The following is a 20502-nucleotide window of genomic DNA, read 5'->3' as shown; positions in this document are numbered from 1 at the left end:
ACAAGCATCAGTCAAGCAGAATAAACAGCTTTTCTGAAGATTGGGGCACAGACTAGCAAGTTGGGTGTTCATGAGATAGATACAGGGAGAAATGTTTAACAGTAGGAGTTGGAAAGCAGCAGCTTAGCAACACATATCTATATAAGGAGGGACAGACTACACATTAGGATTCCAGAGAAAGGCCATAAAAGGTCAATTTGACAAGCTGAATATGGATAATGAGTTGAGACAGATGGTGTAAGAGGATGGGAGCTAATAAATAATGAACAGACTGGTTTCAAGGAGCAAACACAGGGAGAAGTCGCAGTCAAGAGCTTAGTCAGAAGGGAGGTGGTGAAGGGGAAAAGAACAAAACCATGGAGGATGGAGGAGAATCACAGCAGGAGGGCTGGTGGGAGAGGAGTGTCTGCTTTTATGTGCCAGAGTTTTGTGGAAATGATAATTTACCCAAAGGAAACTTAGAAATGCATATGCCTGAGCTGGAATTTGGCCATCTTAATGAGATTAACAATTTTTTAGCTGAGAAATTAATTATGGTCTCTAAACTTCTTCTATTCTATTTCTTCTTCTCCTCCTTTCCCATACCTAAGCAGCCTGCAGTGCTCCCAAGTCCCATCAAAGGCTGGGGAATTCTCAGGTTTATTTTGCACATCATCACTCGAGGCAGAGAGAGACTAAAACTGCATCTGAGCATGGAAATGGAAATGCTCTGTGCTGTCCCCCATGTTCCAGGGACCCTGTGGACCAGCAAGGATTTATTCCCATCTTCAAACCCAGCTATCCTCCACATGATGACCAAGATAAAGGAGAGCTTTGCTGCCCCACGAACATTTTCTTTAATGTGGAGCTGAGGCATGAACTCCAATCTGGACACCAAGTAATACTTAGAGGTATCCCAATGTAGATGCAAATAAAGGAGCTTTCCCGAGATCACCTGGGGGAGCCAAACAACCAGCACATGTTTCTGCTATTTCCTTGTCTTTTAAAATATCATAACAAGCTAGAATCTTCGAGGTTTTACTGCTTATTAATAGACCAGCCTCTCTATCAGCATTGCACCTGGCAGCATAACCCAATAGGAAATTGGATGTTTATTCAGAAACAACAGTGCCCTGGTGCCCTTTCATGAATTTGAGCATTTCTACGTGTGTTTGCCCTTGGATAGCTTATTAGGTTTAACCTTACTGGGCTTGGAGGCCCTGACAAGCTCCCAGAGAGGACTGTAAGCAATAACCTTGGAAATAAACTGCTTGCAATTCAGCAGATTCTGCCTGTGTCAGACAGCAAACATCCCTGATTAACTATAAACTGCTTAGCTTATTGGCAAAGATGTGCCTCTGGCTACAAAGGGGATTTTTATTTCATCACATTTCCAACCTGAGTTATTAAATAATGAGCTGCTTAATTAACTAATTCATTAATACATGGCTGTGATGAATAGATTTGCTCCAGTGACAGAGCCATGAAAGCAGAAAAACCCTGAGTGATTTCTAAGTACTGCTTTCTTTCAGAAGGGATTTCATTTGAACAAATATTCTTATTCAATACCCCTTTCCTTCTTTTTCCTGCCTCTACCTAAGGGAGCAGCCTTGAGGTCTGTGGTGTCTGTTTACCCCCAGCACTCCATGCTCTTGTGTTTTCCTTCTTTCTGCCTTGCTCCCCCTTTCCTTTGTATCCATGCAGCCAAAGTGTCTTCAGAGTGCTGTGCCACACAGTGACCCTTTGCCCAGTGCTCCCCACTGCTGTGGCCAGGATGCCTCATCATCCCCAGCCTCAGGTGGGAGGTGACTGTGGTGTTTCAGGTACTGATAAAAAACCGTAAATTACTGCCCATGATCACCTTCCCATTGCTGGGGGAACAACCAACCTCCCCACTGATGGAGACAAAATAATTTATTGCACCTCACAGCAGCCTTTGCAGGGTTGTTATCTCCTGTTTTCCGTGGTGTTGGAGTTTATTGAGAAAGAGCTCTAGCAGAGACATTTCCACAGGCTGGAAACCACTCCTGCCATCAGGAGCAGCTCTTTCCCAGCCCAGGATGCTCAGGCATCAGCCTCTCGAGACAGCTGCTCGCCAGCTCCACTGGAGTGTACAAATGCAGTGGCCATGCCAGAATTCTCACTCGTTCCCAGAAATCCCCTGTAGCCTGTCACAGACACGGCCAGCCTTATGCTTCCATCATGCCTTTAATAGGCTTGATCCCTGTGTTTCCCTTCGGGCTGCCCAATGATCAAGGCTAACGGGACACAGTTATTACGAGGTCGGATAAAAGGGGTGGTTCTCAAACTGCATCCAGCCTCTTTCTTTTCTGCATAAGACCTCCAAAACAACTGTATTGTGGCCTCAAGGGCTTTGAAAATTGCAGATGCATCGTTCATTATGCACCTTGCCTGTGGAGAAATACAAGTGCAAGCAGAAGCAAATTTAAAGAAACTCCTTTCAAGGTTAAGTGGCAGGTAAAATACTGAAGCAATTGCTTTTGCTACATTCATGTTTATGGCATTTTGATTAGTTTAACCTTTTTTTGTTTTAATACAAAACACTGCTGAGGAGACCTGAACCTTGTAGCAGTCATGATCATTCAAAAGATCCCATTATCTGGCTATCAAATTCACTAGGTGCACCACATGTATCACTGCAGCACAAATAAAATATGCCCGCAGAGTAATGTCTTTTTCTGTAAGGAGGCAATTTCCAAAGCCTATCTGAGCTGTACCTTGAATATCTCAGATTCTCAGGTCTTTGAAGAACCTGCTTTTGAAACCAGCATCTTGAAAAAGCAAAAAAAATCACCATAGGGCCTCGAATGTGTTGGTATCGACTCACCAGCAACTTTACATACTCTACATTTATACTTATGTTTTTATACTCATGAAGGATTTTGACTCGAAAGAGCATCCAGCAGTATTTTTGCACCTGCAGAAGAGGAGAATGGGCAATATGAGTGTGTAATGAGCCCCTTAACATTTTGGAAAGCTAGGTTGCCTGGCAGTTTTCTAAGCCTCCCTCATTCCTTCCTTTTTCCTGCAGGAGCCTTTAGGATAGGTCTTTGCAAGGGGAGCCCATTTACACAGAGCCTTAAGCTTGGCCAATATTCTGACAACCCAAAGTCATGTGGCTTTCAGCTGTGCCATGGGGCATTTGCTGTCTCACAGTCTTCTGAAATTATGTTTGTGCCTCTGTGGAATAGAGAAGGAAAGGATGAAACAACTGAAACAAGGAGAAGATACTGCAGGAGGCAAAGAATGAGAGAAAGCAACAGCAGAGCTTGAGATACAGGAAAGGAGGCAGGACAATGCAGGGGATGTGAAGGTTAGAAAGGTAGGGAGAGAAAAAGGCATAACAGGATCAGTCTCAGAAACTAATGCTGCCTTGAGCCAGGAAAAAGAAGAAAAACAAAAAAAAAACCCAACCCAATTGGTTTCAGAACTTCATAGCAATGAGAAGGTTCTGCATTTGCTTCCCAAACACACAAATAAATTCCTGCATTCAGGTTGGACATTAATGATGAAAAAGCTTCATCTCCCCAAATTAATAGCCACAATATATCATGAGCCTGTAGCACTATACCTCGTGTGTACACAGAGAGAAAATCCTCAGCATCACCTGTCGAGGCAGAGGAAGGATTTAGCTGTTATTTATTGCTCAGTGTGACTCATGCCTGTGGGTAGGGGCGCGACAGTACAGATGGGAGTTAAAATCAGACTGCCAGCAGGGGAATTTATGCCAGGAGAGTTGAATTCAGGCAAATTCTGCTTATGTTTTACCTGGAATTTCTCTGCATGAAAAGACTAAAGAAAGAGTTGAAAAATACATGGCTGTGCAGACATTTGTTAGGACTCAGACAGGTTTGATTAGAGGAGAGATGGCTTAGTGATTTGGGCAACATCAAGAACTCTGTAGTTTTCTTTAATGCCACAAATGGCATTAACCACAAATTAACCTAAGGCAAGCCATTTAGTTACTCTTAGGTTTAGTTCTTTGTCTGCAAAATAGCTGCAATAACTTGTTTTCTCTACCTGTCAGAGATTGTGTAGGGAAAACACAGGCATAACTGAAAAGACAATCTTGTAACCACTGGTGAAGAGCTCAAAAGTTCACCTTTCTGACTTCAGATTGTCCTTGCCAAGGCCACTGTGATGTTGAAATTGTGCTCACAAGTACAAAGACTCCTGTGAATGACCTTCAATGTGCTGTTTGGGATCAGAATCAAGAATATTTCCAGTACATTTCATAGCCCTCCTTCTGTTCCTCTCATTTCAGCATTAGCCAAAGAAGGCACGTAAGGGCTCTAACAGTCATCAGGGTCCCTAAAAATGAGAAGGAAACTGAGAGACATCCTGAAACTCGAGCATCCCCATGCAAAGGAGATGCTCTGGCTTTCAGAGTTGGGGGACAGGTATCTTTTTTTGGCTGCCTGTCCTTTTGACTGTCATTTTGGTAGGCCAGAGCTCCAGGAGAGCTGCTCTTGAAAAGCACATCAGGGACTGGCTGCCAGGATTTGGGCTTCAAGTGCCCCCCTATTGCCAACCCTCCCCACAGCAGTGTTCCTCCAGCTGTGCTCCCTTGAGCAGATGCATGGGATCAGGGATCAGGGCTTTCCTCTAGCCCTGCTTTCCCAGGGGAGCTCTCCAATTTGGCAGCAGCAGCACCTGCAGCCTGAAATGTGTTGTCACACTTTCTCCTACTGCTGATGCTGCTCCTCCCCAGCAAGCTCATGTCCTGTGCCCCAGCACTGAGCTCTGTTTTCACTCCTCCCTGCAGCCCCAAGTCAGCTGGCAACTCTCCTGCAAGGCTCCTTGTCAGGACTGACTGAAGTCACTCACTGGCAGATGGGTCTGGTGGCCAAATGGCTGCCAAATTATCACACACCCAAGACCTGTGCTGGGTGGAAGGGAAGGCACAACAAGGCAGCAGCTTCTCAGTGGCCTCCATGCAGTATCTGCCTTCCTTACCCTCTATATGGGCCCTATTCCCAGGCATGTTTTGGGACAGGGAAAATATCTCTTGCAATGGGGAAGAAAAGTTAAAAAAAATCAGTCTCTTTGTCTTCAGAATGTAAATGAGATGGACTTGCAGTCTCATAATCGAGACAAAGGGACATTAAAGAAATTTGAAAGGCAAGAGATTAAAATCTTGCATAAGGAGATTCCTATTTACACAGTAACCTGTGGAGATCCTGGGAATAAAAGGCAAGGTCTTGGCAGCACTAAAAAGCAGGGATTGGATGTATTTGAGGGAAAGAAGGTCAGTCTCATCTGAGTTTCCTTTTCTACAACATTTTTTTTCTATTGGGTGAAATGAGTTCTTCAAGACATGAGGCAGACATCAAGAGAATTCACTCTGGCATAGGCTGATCTGTAAGTATCCACCAAGAAGTTTTCTTGGATGTATTTGCTGGTGCCAACTGTCAGAGAGAGCATCCCAAGCAAGATATTTCCCTGGGCTGTCAGTCCTGGGCAGCAGTAATAGGAAAGCTGTGGAATGTTTTTCCCTTCACCTGCTACCCTGGGACTATTGACACAGAAATGACACCAGGAGATAAAGTGATATCTCAGTAAATGGCTTCTGCTCCCCACAGGGAAGAGAGAATTACAGTCTATTACACCTGGAGTAAAGACAAAATAAATGCATGACTTTTGCTAGAAGCAGGAATCCTGGATGATATATGGGAGAAGGCAGGAAGAAGTAGAGTGTGAGAGCAGGTGTCCTCCAGATGACAAGCCTGGGGGGATTAGCTGGCAAATTTCAAGGGGATAACAAATACTTCAAGGCAGATCATGTTAGTGCCTCTTCAGGGGAAAAGGATAGAATATCCCAGGTGAAGAAAGTGCCAAGGAGGTGATGATCAGAAGTTATTTATCAAACTGTAACCTCACACTTCCTTGTCAGGGAGCCAGGGAATGGCTGACAGAAGGCAGGGGGATATCAAGTCTTTCAGCTAGCCTAGACTGGATAGACAAAAAGCTGCTTTCTGATGGCACTTTAGTGATGAATGTAAAGTCTGGTGGCTGCAAAATCCTTCTGGTTGCCCAGGAATAAGCAGCCAGAGCACAGAAACCCACAGTACCAAGGCAGGCAGGAGGGGCAAGAGATGAGCAGTCCCCCTCTTGCTTGCATGAGATCCCTGCAGGGAAGTGATGGTAGGAGACCATCATGGACCCATGACTAACATGTCACTTTTGGACATTTTATATAGACAGTTTTTTCTCTGAAACAGAATTTTTGTAGGCTCTGTGTGACTGCCATTTCTGTCTCTAGTTCCCATTTTGGGAATTGGATTGAGTGCCTTCTACCTTCCAAATATGCCACGAGATAGTTGGGAACAGAGGTAGATAATGTGGCATCTCTGCTGGACAAGGGCATCCAAAATGCTGTTGCTTGGTAAAGCTGGTGTGTTTGTGCTGCAGACAAGGTTGGTTTTCAGGCCTGTGGAGTTGGTGCTTTGCCTGAGCACTGAATTCCCTCATCAGCTTTTCCAGCAAGGCACAGATATGAGGAATCCAGGTAATGAATATGGAATGAGGACAGTGCTGAGTCTCTACAGCCCCTGCACGCCTGAAAACCTCAAACATCTAGATAGGGCACAGAGCTGAGAGCTGGAGGCATGGACGTGCCTGTTGTGCTTTAAACTCTGTGCTGGAAGAGGGCCAAGCACCACCTGCCTCTTCTCCCCAGTAAATGAATTTACTGCTGGGATTGGGATGAGATGGGTTGTAAAACTAGTCTGTTAGGAAGGGTCTGTTATTTCCAAATAAAATAAGTTTCTCAATTCCCTGTAGAGAAGCTGAGGGCTGGACATAGTGGCAGCTTCCATATTTATCAAGAACCCCTGTCTGGTGCTGGCTCCTTTCCAGACCTCCAAGCTTTGAGGTGCTGGTGCCCAGACTTTTCTCCAGGACTGGCTCATGGCCTTTAGTGGAAGCAGTTATGGAAATGTCACATGGATATTCCCTGCTCACTGCTTCCCATGGCCATATGCTGCTTTTCAGGGCTGCTCACACCTGTAGGATCCAGGTAAAGCCTTTTTTCCACACAATTAGAGAGCAATAAAAAGCCACACTATACCTCCAAACTAATCTGAGCCAGGTACAGCAACCTCCAGGTGGAGCATTGGGTCCCTCATGTTTTTTTTTAATTTTTACTAAGAACATATCTCATAAAATTCGGTGTGTAAAAAGGTCTGTCTGTCCTCTGCAGAGTGTAGGTGACAGCTTTACCTGCTTCCTAAGTATCCCCTGTCCAGCTGTCCTTATCTGGGCTCTCCTTCCAAGGTTCTGCAAGAGGTCTCTGTTCAACACCAGCTGCACAGAGCCTGATTTTAGGGTACCAGTTTGATGCAGAGTTGAGAAGATTGCAGAGGTTTGCTGTCTGCAAGCCATGTACCTTGGGAATTTACTGTGAGATAAGCAGGATTTCCTCTGGGAAATAACTCTTTTGAAATCATTCTCCTCCCTTGTTGAAAACAAAGAAAATGTCTCTCCCTGAGGGTTCCCAATCTGTTGCTGTCTCTGAATGCTGGAAATTGTGGGGGAGCAGCCCTGTGGTCAGAGCTGGGTGACAGCACAGTGGTGCCACTCACTGCAGTGGATTGCAGACATAGCAGGGCTGTGTGAACCCAGATTCATCCCTGGTATTTGCCTGTATAACCCCCGGGCTGCCTCAGTGCTGCTCCTACAAACCAGCAGCCACTTCTGCTCTGCTCCATGGGGCACCCACCTCTCCCGGCCAGACTAAAACCAGTCTGAGCTTGCAGAGCCCCTGGTACAGGCAGGGAAGTTTTGCCTGACTTTTCTTTCTACTTCTCCCATTTCTGGCACTTTGCAGGAGGGAAGCCCTGCCCTTGGTCTCTGCAGCAAGGGGTTCTCCTGCAGCATGACATCATGCAGAGAGCTCCCTTGGCTCATGGACAGGGCTGATTTCTTCTGGTAGAGTAACCCTGGCTGCCAAGTGAAGGCAAAACTGCTGATCCTTCTGCACAGCACCCTCAGCACCTGGCCCAGCCACAGCCCAGCTCCTTCCCAGGCTGGTTTCCACACTAACCTGACAAATCACCTGCTGTGCTGCCACAGATGGCTGAGGCACTGCTGACTTGCCCTGCTCAAACGTGGCCAAGTTCTCCAGCTTTCCTGCCCTCCCTGCCTCCTTTTTAGCTCAGTCTTTCTATGGGATTTATTTTTTTAACATATTCCATATACTTTTTAGGAACTTTCCAGTGACACTGGCTGCTGGTCTATTCACCCCGGAGCTCTGGGATGCTGATGAGCAGTGTCTATACTCAAAGGGTGCTGAAAACCACCTGTGCTTTGCTGTAGGAGCCCATGTGAAGAGCTGTTTGAGAAGGGTAAGATCAGAGGATATTTAATTAGGTTCTTAATTACAGCAGGTATTAACTGTCATAAAATCACCAGTGTTGGGATCTCAGAGCAATGTGAGCTGGAGATTTCAGAGATATGCACTACATAGATACACATGATTATTCCTTTTGGCTTGATCCCAACTGCAAGAAAAGCGAGCTGCACTATCAGTAACTGAATATTTAACTCTAATGTGTCAGTTATTCTTTCCATGATAAAAGCAATGTGAAGAAATAACACATGGGCACAGATGGGTTCAACTACCATCAAGACCCACTGTATGTCAATCCTAAAGTAAAATCAAAATAATAAAAAAATTGGATCACTATTGGAAAGCCCACATGTAACTTGAAGAAAAACCAAAACCACCTTACTTCTCTTTTCTGCATCCCTTTTGAAAATACAGCCCTGCTGAGAAGAGCAGACATTGTTTCTTCTACATGATTCTGTTTAAGAGCCCAGAAAATGGGAAATCTACTAGAAATCGGGGAATAATTTTGAAGGTTAAAAAAAAAATCAATCTGCTTTCAACTCCTTGCTTGTTTGTTTCATCAGGTCGATAAAGCAGGAGAAAGCATGAATTTTTTTAATGAAAAAAGAGGCGCTAATAATGCTTTTTCTTTACATAAGTAATATTCTTCCTGAAAATTTGGCTGCTTTTCCCTGATTCAATGTTCTGCAGTGGGTTCAGTAATTTTCAGTGTAAATGGACAAAGGGAAAATTTGCTTCTCAAACATTTTTAATTTGTCCAGAACAGATTTCTTTTCTTTTGTGAATAAAACTTTTGGATGAACGTTCTTTGAGCCAGAGGGAAGGAGCATGTTTTCCAAAGAGAGATGGGGAGTTTCTCTTTTCCATGAACCCATTGGCTTCACTGGGCAGTATAAAGGGACTCTCCAGCTGGACCCAGCTCTGTTGGGACATTTGCTCAGATGCAAAAGCCTGAAATTCAAACTGATGCTGAAATTTGGGCAAAGCTTCCTGACAGCAACATTTCTGGGGCTGAAGAACAGCATCTTGAGGGGATAGACAGAAACTTCACCAGTGGGGCTGCTGAAAATCAAACTGCTGGCAGTGACCTGCAGGTGTGAACTTGCACTGACTGTACCACTGAGACAGAAGTTTTAAGAGACCTTGCTTTAACTCTACTATGAATTAAAGATGGAAAAGACACCACAGCGTGGCAGGAGGGGGTCAGTGCTGCTGCTGGCTTCCAGCTTGCACAGGGTGTGAGGAGCAGCTTATTCTCTACATCTACAGTGGCAGGTAGATTAAACATCAGCTGGTACCTGGCTGCTGAAAAGAGCATCCAAATGCCACCCAGCATTAAAGGGATAAGGCCAAGGCTGCCAGGAGATGTTAAATCCAGGGAATTTCATCTGTCTGTGTATTTCTCTTGAGTCATTGCTGCTTTTGCAGTGGAGGAGCCCTTCACTGCAGGCAGAGCAAAGTGCTGCAAGCCTCAGGGAGGGTTGAGGTTGATGAAATATAGATGGGAGCCTGGCAGGCTCCTCGGGCTGGGAAAATACATGCACAGTAATTGACTCCATCTTCAAGCAAGAAATGCTCTACATAAGGATGCAGAACAGGCTGGTTTGGTAAAGTGTGATATGCACACACTGATTTGACTCAGCAATCACTGAGGAAAAAAGAAAGAAAACTCCTCCTTTGTGATGAGTAACTGAGTAGTAACTAACAGGTAACTCCATTTTCAAATTTTCTCCCTTTTTATTCCTCCTATTTTCCGTCACCCACTTACAAGATGCTATCTCTGATGTCCTATAGAAGAAGCATGTGATGAAAGCAGATATAACACAGGTACAACATCCCAATCCAAACCACTGACAGTCTCCATAACACTCCCAAAGAAAACATCTGCCTACCTGGAACTGGCAGGAAATGGAGCTGCTGATGCACAGATCATGCCATGGCCACAAGCCAAGGGCTAAGTGGTTACTGTCATAATGAACATTGGGTAACAGCTCTTTACCAGCTGCAAAGACAGGAATTCCCACTGGGATGCCCTGAGTTCATGGCTGCTCTCTGTGAAATTACTAAAGGCTTTGATTGAGGCTCCTGCCTGTCCTTTCTATATCAGCTGGATCCTGGGAATTCTCTGCCTTTGTGTGTTTTAACCACACATGACTGCTCAGAACAAGCTGCTGCTTCTGCAACCACAGTAAATGAATTATTTCTCTCAGGAGCCTCTCATGCTTAACTGGATCTCCCTCACTTGGAGCAAGCAAGATTCCCCTTCCTAGTGAGAAGATGAAACCTGAATGACCATGCCTGTCAAGGGCAAGGCACAAGTGCAGACATGAGCAAGCAGGGCCAGATGGATGTGAAACGAAGCCATGTAGCAAGATTCGGAACTGAAATCTCATGTTGATTGCACCTCATGATGGAATCTCACGGCGGAAACAGCAGAGGCATCTCCTGCTCAAACATTTCGAAACAGATATTGAAAATTATTTTTGCTAACAGCAGGGATGAAATTCACCCCAAACCCACTCAGCTCCAAGCTGCATCTGTGGACAAATTAGTAATGCCTAGTATCCTATATCTGTCCACTAATTAACTCAGCAGCCGCTGCCAGAGTTAATCAGGGAAGCAGCTCCATTATCCCCAGTGCCCCCACAGGGCAGGGATGCACCAGCTGCCACCTCCCACCTGCTGGAAAGGCAGGGCAAGAGCTGCTGGTTCTGCTGCTCCTGAAAGGCCACTGAAGCCCCTGCGAGCTCCCTGGGGGAAAGGGGGTGTTTGTGGATATCTGGGGGTGTCCAGAGGTGTCTGCACCACCACTCCTGCAGCCAAAGAGCTTTTCCCATCCAAGGGAAATCCCTCCACAGAGAGTTCCTCCCACACACTTTACACTGATAGAAAGGAGGGATTAAAGGAAGAAACTGGACAAGAGCTACGATTATTAATTGGAAAAAGACAAAGGTTGTTTCCTATAATTCAGGCGCCACAGGCTCTGATGGAGCCCTGAGCCCCCACCCCACAGCCCTCAGGCTGCTGCCTTCCCAAAGCATCTCAAGGGGAAAATCCTCTCATTCAGGAAGATGCACAGGAGATGAAGACCCCTGGGGAGGGTCTGTTCTGAGCTGACCCATTTACCTGGGGGGTCTATTTCCAGTTTGTGGGGTTGGCAGGCTGGGCATTCCTTCCCATTTGAGGGAAAAGCTGTGTAGCACAGATGTAACAAACTTCATTTGCTTCCTTAATTCCGTGCATTTCTGCTGAGCCACGTGGGCTCAGATGCTGTAAGCCTGCCAAAATCATGGCATTATTTCAGAGCACATATGAGGGAAAAACCTCTCAACAATAGTTAATTAAATAATTACAGTGAGGTCTTGCATTTTTCAGTACACTGTAGGGAGATGGAAATTCTGGATAGTTTTTTAATCAAACGGCTTATCTAAACCTAGGAGGAATTAAAAACCATTTCAGAATTTGATTTTTAAATGTCAAAAGAAACATTTTCTTTTGGAAATCTTCCAGATGGAATATTTCACAGTGCAAAAACTTTTCTTATAATTATGAAAAAAAAAATTTGAAATTGAAGAGCTACACTAGATGCTCTGAAAGAATGAAAAAGATGCCAAAATGATAGCAAATTATTTTCACCATGAACACACATCCCATTTTAATAGCAGTCTTGATTTTTAACTTGATTTCAATTATGTTATGGACTAAAACCTTAGGGCTATAGATTAATTCAGATTTGCTCAGATGAGCATCCATCCATCAGCCCTGCTGTGACTACATTCTTCCAATCAAATGCAATCAACAACTGTCATGAAACACTAAAAAAACCACTTATGAACTGCTTAATGACTCCCATAAACTGAACAGACTCGTCATTTTTGAAATCAAGTTTCAATTAGAAAAGAATTGAAAGAATTATGAAGGAATAATGAAAACACAGATTTTGCTGCAGACATATCACCTCGATCTGAGCAAGCAAAATAAATATGATCCCTTTTTTCCTTACCATTGGGGAAAAAAATAGCTGCTCAATGCCTTGTTTTGTGTAGCAAATGTTGGTCAGTTCACTCAGGCTGTGAGGAAGCAAAGCTTTGCTTGCATGTTTACTCACAGGCATTTCTACAGACTTCTCTCCGATAGGCTGCAACCATCAAACTCTAGAAATATTTCATAAAATTATGATAAAATTTTACTTAATTTATGGATAAAAAAAACCAGAAACAAAATCTCAGTGATGGTTATGTATTAAAATAAATGCAGTCCAATGCAAGGACTAAATTCCCCTTGCAGGAAGGATTGAAATCCTGTCTCTCCTTCCTCTGTCTGAATGTCTACATGGCCCAGAGGGACCAGCAGCTCTTTACCCATCCTGTCCTGTGCCTCCAGGCTGGATGGCCTCCCTGCCTGCTGGGTGGCCTGGTGCTTTCAGGACAGATTATCCTACATCCCTGCAGATTACAGCAGCATTTTAATCAAGTTGATATCTTTTCTCTGTTTATACTTACACTAACGAGATCAGAGACATTTTCCCAAAGTTTTCCTTTGATCACAGGACAGATTTGCATGCTTATTTTGGACACTCAGACAATGAAGGGAGATTTCTTTTCATGCTCAAACGTGTCTTTTGTGACAGCATAAAGTGACTAAATGTCTCAGGCCAAGGTGTGCTGCTGTGACACTCTCTACAGTCACAGCCCACAGATGAACCCTCTCAATCTCTCACACTTTTGGTCCTCTAATCCCAGCTCTCCTCCTGCCTCTGCCTTTATCCTATAACTCATCACAAATCCTTTCCCCCTCTCCTCTGTCTGCCTGCACCTCCATCCATCACTGTCTCTCCCAGGGTTTTGGGGGTGTGTGGGAGCTGAGCCTGGAGCTGTTGTATGAACACACAGACCTCAGGTGTTGGCTCCCATCACAGCCAGCCTTTGAGCACCTGCAACAGCCTCTGAATGCCACAAGGTCTCTGAAAACTCAGCCTGACCCCCATCTGCAATCCCCACCTCCCTGAGCACTCCCACACCTTGCCTCTGAAAATGAGGAACCCAAAACCACGTCCTGATGGTTCCTTTTCGTTGAAACCCACAAACCTATTCTGGGTCTGTTTGTATGGTATGGCCAGATGTATTCAAACACAGACTAATTTCACCAGCACAAACTTGTCCTCACATAACTTCATTTCCCTCCAGACAGAAGCTTTTCAAGCAACAGCAACAAAACCCTTTCAATATTTAATCAGCTGCATGGCCTGGAACAGCAGGAACCAGCAGCAGCTGCCTGGCACAGAGTGGGAAAGGGGGATGAGGGCTCTCATCCTCACCAAGCCTCTCTCCATCCTGAGAACTTGCCTCCTTTACAAATTTGCTCTGGAGAAAGCCAAATGGGAGCCCTGTTTCAGCCTTCTGCTGTAGGTGTGACAGCTTCCAAACAGCATGGCTTTGAAGCACCTTATTTTTCATTCCTCCCTTCCAAATTCCCTGTCGCTTTCCAGGTGTAAATCTTACTACCTTTCCTACTGATGGCTGGGAAATTGCTGTGCTCAGCACCCTGTAATTGTGAGTCAGCAGGACTTGAGCTGTCTCCCATTTCTTTCTGTTTTTAAAGCAGGCAGGGTGTAAGCTTAGGCTGCAGACAAGGCTTTGCAGAACTTGCAGGGTGGGAGGGGGGCAAAATTAAGCTATTCCTAATCTTTCCTCATTCCCTTAGTGCCTGTCCTGTGTGTGTCAGAGGGATTACAGGAGTTGAAAGGACATCATCTGCCATGGGTTGGCTCTGCAGCGTTCAGCACAGACTGTTGGGAGCCACCATACTTAAAGAGGGCAGTTTAGAAATAAAACCTTGAGGAGAGACCCCAAAGTGACCCACTTTAGTCATGACTTCCCAAAATCATGCCAAAACACCAAATGCTTTCTGGTCAGAAATGGTCTATGAATGTCTCCTACCAGAGCCCCTGATCTCTGCAACATCCCCAGTACCCAGTGCCCAGCAAGGCTCTGGTTTGTCCCTCCCCTGCTGCTGGGCACCCTGGGCTGGAGGTGTCTGTGCTGCCCAGCACCCCCAGGCACTAATCCACACATGGCCACAGCACAGGCAGCATCTCTGATGCTTTCAGTGTCTTAGCTCCTAAGAACAAAGGATCCTCTCTTGCTAAAACTATAAAATAGATGCTAATAACCAAACCTAAACACCCTTACCTGAAAGAAAATGAAAAAAAAGCACCAAAAGCAATTAGTGTTAAATAATAAGTACAAGATTAATTAAAATTACTTTACTCTTAATTCCATCCTCTGGCTCCAAGAGTGCAAAAGGCATTCCCCATCTTCCCAAGGGTGTCCCAATGTCAGAGCATCACCACAGCCCCCCCAAGGGCCAGTGACTGGCAGTGGTGAGAGCAGGATTTGTCATGCATGTGCTAGCCCCACTGGAGATGGGCTCCGTGCTCCTTTCATGCTGGTCACAGCCTGCCTTGGCTCAGGGAGGCTCAGCCTGCACCAAGCCCAGCAATTCTAGGTCTGAATTGCAAGTGAACACTCCTCATCTTCCCCTCAGTGCCAGGAAGTCTGACTTTTCCAACAGCAGCTACACATCAGGAGAAGAAACCACTGGGATTTCTCAATCTGGGGCTGCATATAAATCATTTAACACCTCATTTACACATGCTTATAATTAATGCACACTATATCACCACAATGAAACAGTCCTGATAAAACATCTGAAATGCACTGGGCTGTAAATGCATTGGTTTAAGGGTATAGAAGGACAAATGAACCCCTCAAGAAATGGCTGATCCCACTGTCTCCCATTCTCACTTTCAGTGGAAGCAGATGAGAGGAATTTGGGTCAGATTTCCTTCTTTGCAGTGCACTGAAAGCATTTGAGATCTAGTTGCCATTTTGTAAAAAGCCCATACCTCTTGTGACCCCAAGCCACAAATCACTTCCTCTTCTCCTACATCTATCAGGTCAGAGAGAGCCTTGGACTTTGTACACAGAACAGAACTATAATTTTTTGTTTTATTGCATTATGAGGTGCCATGTCTCTCATAGTGGCCCATCTATCTCTTATTCTGGTATAAGTCCAGAGAAATTTTACTTATTTTACTGGATTTACAGCGCTGAGAATAATATCAGGATCCACCCACCCAGGACAGTTTGTAAATCTAAAAGAACTTTTATCCATCAGTAGGAGTGTCCAGTGCAACACACCCTCTGTGCCAAGTAGAGCTGGAGAAGAATTTTGCATACTTCCATTCTTGTTCTCCAAACTCTCAATCATCCCCTTGGAGGCATCAAATCTAATCTGCTCTAACCTGATTCCCCAGGTTTGCTACTCCCCCAGGGAGTGTGACTCAGGAGCTGCAGAACAAGGTGCAGCTGGCCTTGATGGAGAACTATCACTACTTGATGGATTGCAATGTAAATGAGCTTCCTCAAAGAAGTCACCTCCACCTCCTCTACGGGGATCTCCTCCGAGTGTCAAGGCATAGAGGAGACACCAGGAGAGTCCTGCAAGCCTGAGAAGGGTTTGGATATAAGTTCAGGAGGCCAGGAACCTGTGAGCTTCAATAATTACAGCAGTTAATCTGTAGCAGCCTGGCCACCTGCCACAAAGGCAGTGTCCCTTGGAGGAGACAGGTTTTTCCTGCTGCCAGGAGGGACATGGTGGGAGCAATCCCCAAGACACCACTCGTGTCCTGGCAGAGGACCTGCCTTCAGTTCAGCACTGCAGAGCAGGAGGGCTGTGAAGCATATCACATGCACAGGCAGATTGGCTCCCAGAGCACTTTCCCCAGGCTCAAAAATATCCTGCAGGGATCTGTTCACCCTCTCACATTTTGCAGAACGCCCCAGAGGGATTAGCTCCAGGGAAAGTCTCCACGTTGCAGTGCTGCTCAGAGGACACCATGCCTCTTTCTTGCAGGGTGGGATGCCAAGGAAGCAGCTGCTGTGCTGGGAACCAGGGCTTGAACAAACCCATCCATCACCCAGTCGGGAGCTGCTGAATTCCAGCTTCCTGCAAACTCATCTTCTACAAGAGCTGCAGTGAAGCACAGCAGAACGCTGAGTTTGACTGGAAACACTGCATCAGTGACAACTGAGCCCTCACATCCTGCAGCATCTCCTGGAGGAGCCTGCCCAGCATCAGACCTGACACAGCCCTCATGCCAAGAGGCATCTTGGAGCTGCACCTGGCTTCTCTTAGCCAGTTCTGATGTTGCCCGAGTCTTGGATTTGAGAAGGTAAGTCAGCAGCCCTATGAACTGTTTCCTCCACATCATTACTTTGTAGATCTCAGTCTCAGCCCTCTCTATCTATAGTCAAATCTCCAGGTTTGATACATGAAGAAAACATCTCTGAAAACCTGTAGCCTCTCTAACTTTAATGAGGGAGATTAGAATACTTAGATTGCTCTCACTTTTCAACCACCTCCGAGGAAGAAAAACTAATTCTTTCTCCCTCCCTGGCATTAGGGCAGTCAAGACCATGCCCAGGTGAGCTATGTCACCTTAGGTATTGGAAACTGCCTGACATCTATTTGTAAAGATTCCCTGGGACAGTACTAGAAAAAGAGAATTGTCCTCAAAGTTGCCTGAGCTTCCCATCTCCCTTTCTCTGACTAAAATCTCTTTCATAAGAGGTTCTTCCTTCTGTTTTAACCCAGCTCCTCTTTCAAATTCAGCACAGCCCAGGAAATCTGGCAGGCCACCTCAGTCAATCCCATCTTCCTTCTCCCCCCAACAGCAGCGAGTTTCCCCTGCCATAACCCTGATCACTAAGTCGTGACTGCACGGGAAGAACAAACAGCCTGAGCAGATGGGGTGTGCGGGAGGAAACCCTCATTTCAAACACAAATAGCTGGTGGTAATTCAGCAGATGTGGTAAGAAAAATCTGAAGAGACAAGCATGAGGTGACAGGATTCCAATTTCAATCAAATAATATGGAAGTCTCCCTGGCAAGGAAATGTTTCATCTTCCATCTTCTTGATTGCCTTGTCTTGAAGAGATGATGACTGATGTCAAGTGCCATCACAGGAACGATCTGGAGTATTCTTCATTTAAGGTCCCATATGACTCCCTGCCCTCAAGAAATGGATTTTTTTTTTTTCACAAGGGAAATCCATCCTTTATAAGTCAAATGTCCATAACAAAAGACTAAAATTCAATTAAAGCCATAACATTCATTTATTCTGTAGCACATGCAATTCTGTTTCTATCCAGAGACAAAGACTTTAGGATCAGTCCTTCACTTCCCCATTATCAAATCAGGATGGCTCAGGAAATACAGGACATAATAAACATCTCTATATCCCGCATATTGTAATATTCATTTGGCCCCAGAATTTCATCTTGGCAGAAGCACCAAAGTGATCACAGATGAGTATGAGGTTTTTCTCTTATAAATATTACAGAGCCATTAATTAAATAGAGGAAATTAACTGTGCCAGGCAGCACTGCAGAGGGACAGGAAAGCACAGTCACCATTGGCCAGCATCTCAGACTGGATGTGGGACAAATGCACACAGCATCAAACTGACAGCAGAGATACCCTGGCATCAACATTACTGCAGGTTTTAGAAGATAATTTAACAAGAAAAATAATTTATAGACATTTTCTGGTGCTCAAAAGCAATATCCCAGGAAACGCAGAATGAAGGATTTTCAACCTTTTGAAACAAACCGTGGTGTTTTGGTGAAAGGACACAAAAGCTGTCCTTTCTAAGATGATTTCCTCACATTATCAACTCTCCAAAGACAAGAAATTAGGCAATTTCTGCACTTGCACTCTCTCCTTCTTGCCCTGTGCTGGGATTTAGTCACACAAAGCCCCTTCCAGTTCCCCGTGTTCTCTCCACCCCCTGTTTACCAGACAGATTTGGTAAAAAGATTGTCCCCCTGAAACACACTTGAAACAAAACTCCAAGTCAAAACCTGCTGCTGAAGAGAGGAGGATCCTTTTCCTTACCTTTAGCATAACTGGTGCTTGAAACATCTAGTTTTCTCTAAAATAATCACAAACCCCAAAGTGCCGTACTCTGTGTCACAGTATCTAACATCAAAGAGTAGGAAATGTGTGAGTTTTTAGCAAGTGGAGGTTTCTGCATGAATACATCATGAGAGAAGTATTTTTATAAACAAGTCATCTCTGAAATGTTCTCCAGAACAAGTTTTAATTCTGCTTGTCTTAAATAAATCTAGGGAAAAAAATGTTTTAGCGTCCCCAAACCAAATGCTTCACCAATTTTTGGGTGAAACACAGATCTGTCAAGAAGGTCATATCTTTGAACCTGTTAGAAAAATTGCAAAAGCTCCCCCACTACATTTCTCCTTCATTTTTTTTGTTATATACAGACTTTTGCAGATTCAATACAGACAGATTGCAACGGCTGCTCTTACGTTTATTATTCCCTGATCCTCTTTAAACAAGGTCTCTAAATTCATCCCTGGTATAAGAGCTCTGCTGTCACTCGACTGAGATGCAGGACACCTATTTTGAGAATCCTGTGAGACACTGACTTGCAAACCTCTCATTTGGAGTAATCCCATGTCCAGAACAGCTCATGGTCCCAACAGAGTGTCCAGTGAGACCCTCTTCCTTCCAAACATCTTTTTCTGCACCTCTCTCTATATCAGCTACTGGCAGAACTTAGGGGACTGGTTTCAGTGAAAAATGCAGTTAGACTTCAGGATGGAGATAGTTTATCACCTAGAAAAGTTGAAAGGCTTTATGCATCAACTCAGGGGCAGGGATTTATGAATGACTTCCCACAACTCCTGCAGTAACAAGCACAGGGCAGAAAAAGCAGCATTCAGGTAGGAGCTCACATAGGACTACATGGGAAATATCAGACCAAGCTGGAAATCACAAAGGAGAACAGATAAAGGGTGGGCAATTGATGTGCCTGTGAGTGAGAGCTGGTCCGACTGCCCAGGCACACACATTGATCTGCTTGATTCCCAGCCTCTCACTTAACAATAATTAGATTGCACTGACCCCTGGAAAAGCTTCACTACAAAATGAGCTTCACTGGTTTTTTTCCTGTCTCTTTTTTTTTCTACCCCGTTAAGCCTTATTTCTTTTGTATCTGGTCTGATTGCCCAGAAAGGGACCAAAGAGAAATGCATCATTGCTTACCAGAACTAGGAAATCTCTCATCACAGCCGTTCACCAGCCATCTCCCTTCTTTCTAGCCCGTGGAGCTGCTCCTGAAAGGGTTGGCCCTGTCTGCTAGGATGTCACAAGCCGGAGATTAGAAGTAAATGCTCTGCAAGCCAAGCCGATCATCCCGCTGCAACCACATCCAGGTACTGAAGCAGGAGCTGTGGAAAAGTCCATCAGCCAGCAGAAAACACCATCACACGCACACACCCCCAGCCACGGAGCAATGGGAGTGCAGGGAGGCTGGAGGCAGGAGGGAGAGCAGATGGGAGGGGGTGGCTTGGGGAAACCAGGCAGCGGGAGATGCTAACATGACAGATGTGTTGACTTTAAGTTAAACAGGAAATTGAGGATGTTCAAGGCAGGGAGGAAAGGCATTAGCTCACATTAAAGGCAAAGACTTTCCATGGTCATTCTCTCCTTTGCTTTCCCTCTTCCACTCAGGCTTTCTCTGGTGATTTCTAGCTCTGCCTTCGTAGACGAATCAAGCCATGGTTGACACAGACTCTGCCTGTGTATCTGGGCAAAGCAGGAGCTGCAGGGCCAGCCACAGAATTCCCCATCCTAGCTGTGAGTTGAGAGACTGTTCTTTTATTCCCTCTTCAACTCAGACTCCCCTGACATTATTTAAACAGCATCCTCTCGATGATACGAGTAAAAGAGGGAATGCTGAACAGCAGAACAAGGCTTTCAATTTGTCCCAGTTCTGGGGGAAAACACAGGGTCAAAATCCTGATTTAGCTTATGTAGGATAAGCAGCAGAGAGTAGAATAAATTGATTTAAATGCAGGGGAAATAAAGTGTCTTGATGCACTCAACTTCTCTATGAATAAACCTGATTTTTCCACAGACAATCAGACAAAGGTGGCCAGGCTGAGTCTGGGGGATAAGAGCTGTACTGTGAGGGTCCACAAGTCCAGGGGGATGTAACTCCAGGGCAAGGTGGCTACAGGTCTAGGCAGCAGTAAAATGTGAAGAGAATTGGAGAAATCAAAGCC

At 45.1% G+C, this 20502-nt stretch overlaps 1 protein-coding gene across 4 annotated transcripts in view; it reads right to left on the bottom strand.

The window, feature by feature from the left end:
- SV2B (synaptic vesicle glycoprotein 2B) overlaps positions 1 to 20502 on the bottom strand; it is a 64113-nt gene that overhangs the window by 38900 nt on the left and 4711 nt on the right. The window contains exon 1 of one of the 4 annotated variants that reach the window (XM_088172632.1): positions 19481 to 19712. The exons of the other annotated variants lie outside the window; for them this stretch is intronic. The gene's annotated coding sequence lies outside the window, so the exon portion shown is untranslated. Of the gene's footprint in view, positions 1 to 19480; positions 19713 to 20502 lie in introns of those variants that run through there. 4 annotated transcript variants of the gene reach the window in all.

The sequence above is a fragment of the Sturnus vulgaris genome, chromosome 13 (assembly GCF_052056855.1).
Source record: "Sturnus vulgaris isolate bStuVul1 chromosome 13, bStuVul1.hap1, whole genome shotgun sequence".
Taxonomy (NCBI): Eukaryota; Metazoa; Chordata; class Aves; order Passeriformes; family Sturnidae; genus Sturnus; species Sturnus vulgaris.
Note: the sequence above shows the minus strand (reverse complement) of the source record. Positions and strands in the feature narration are given on the sequence as shown.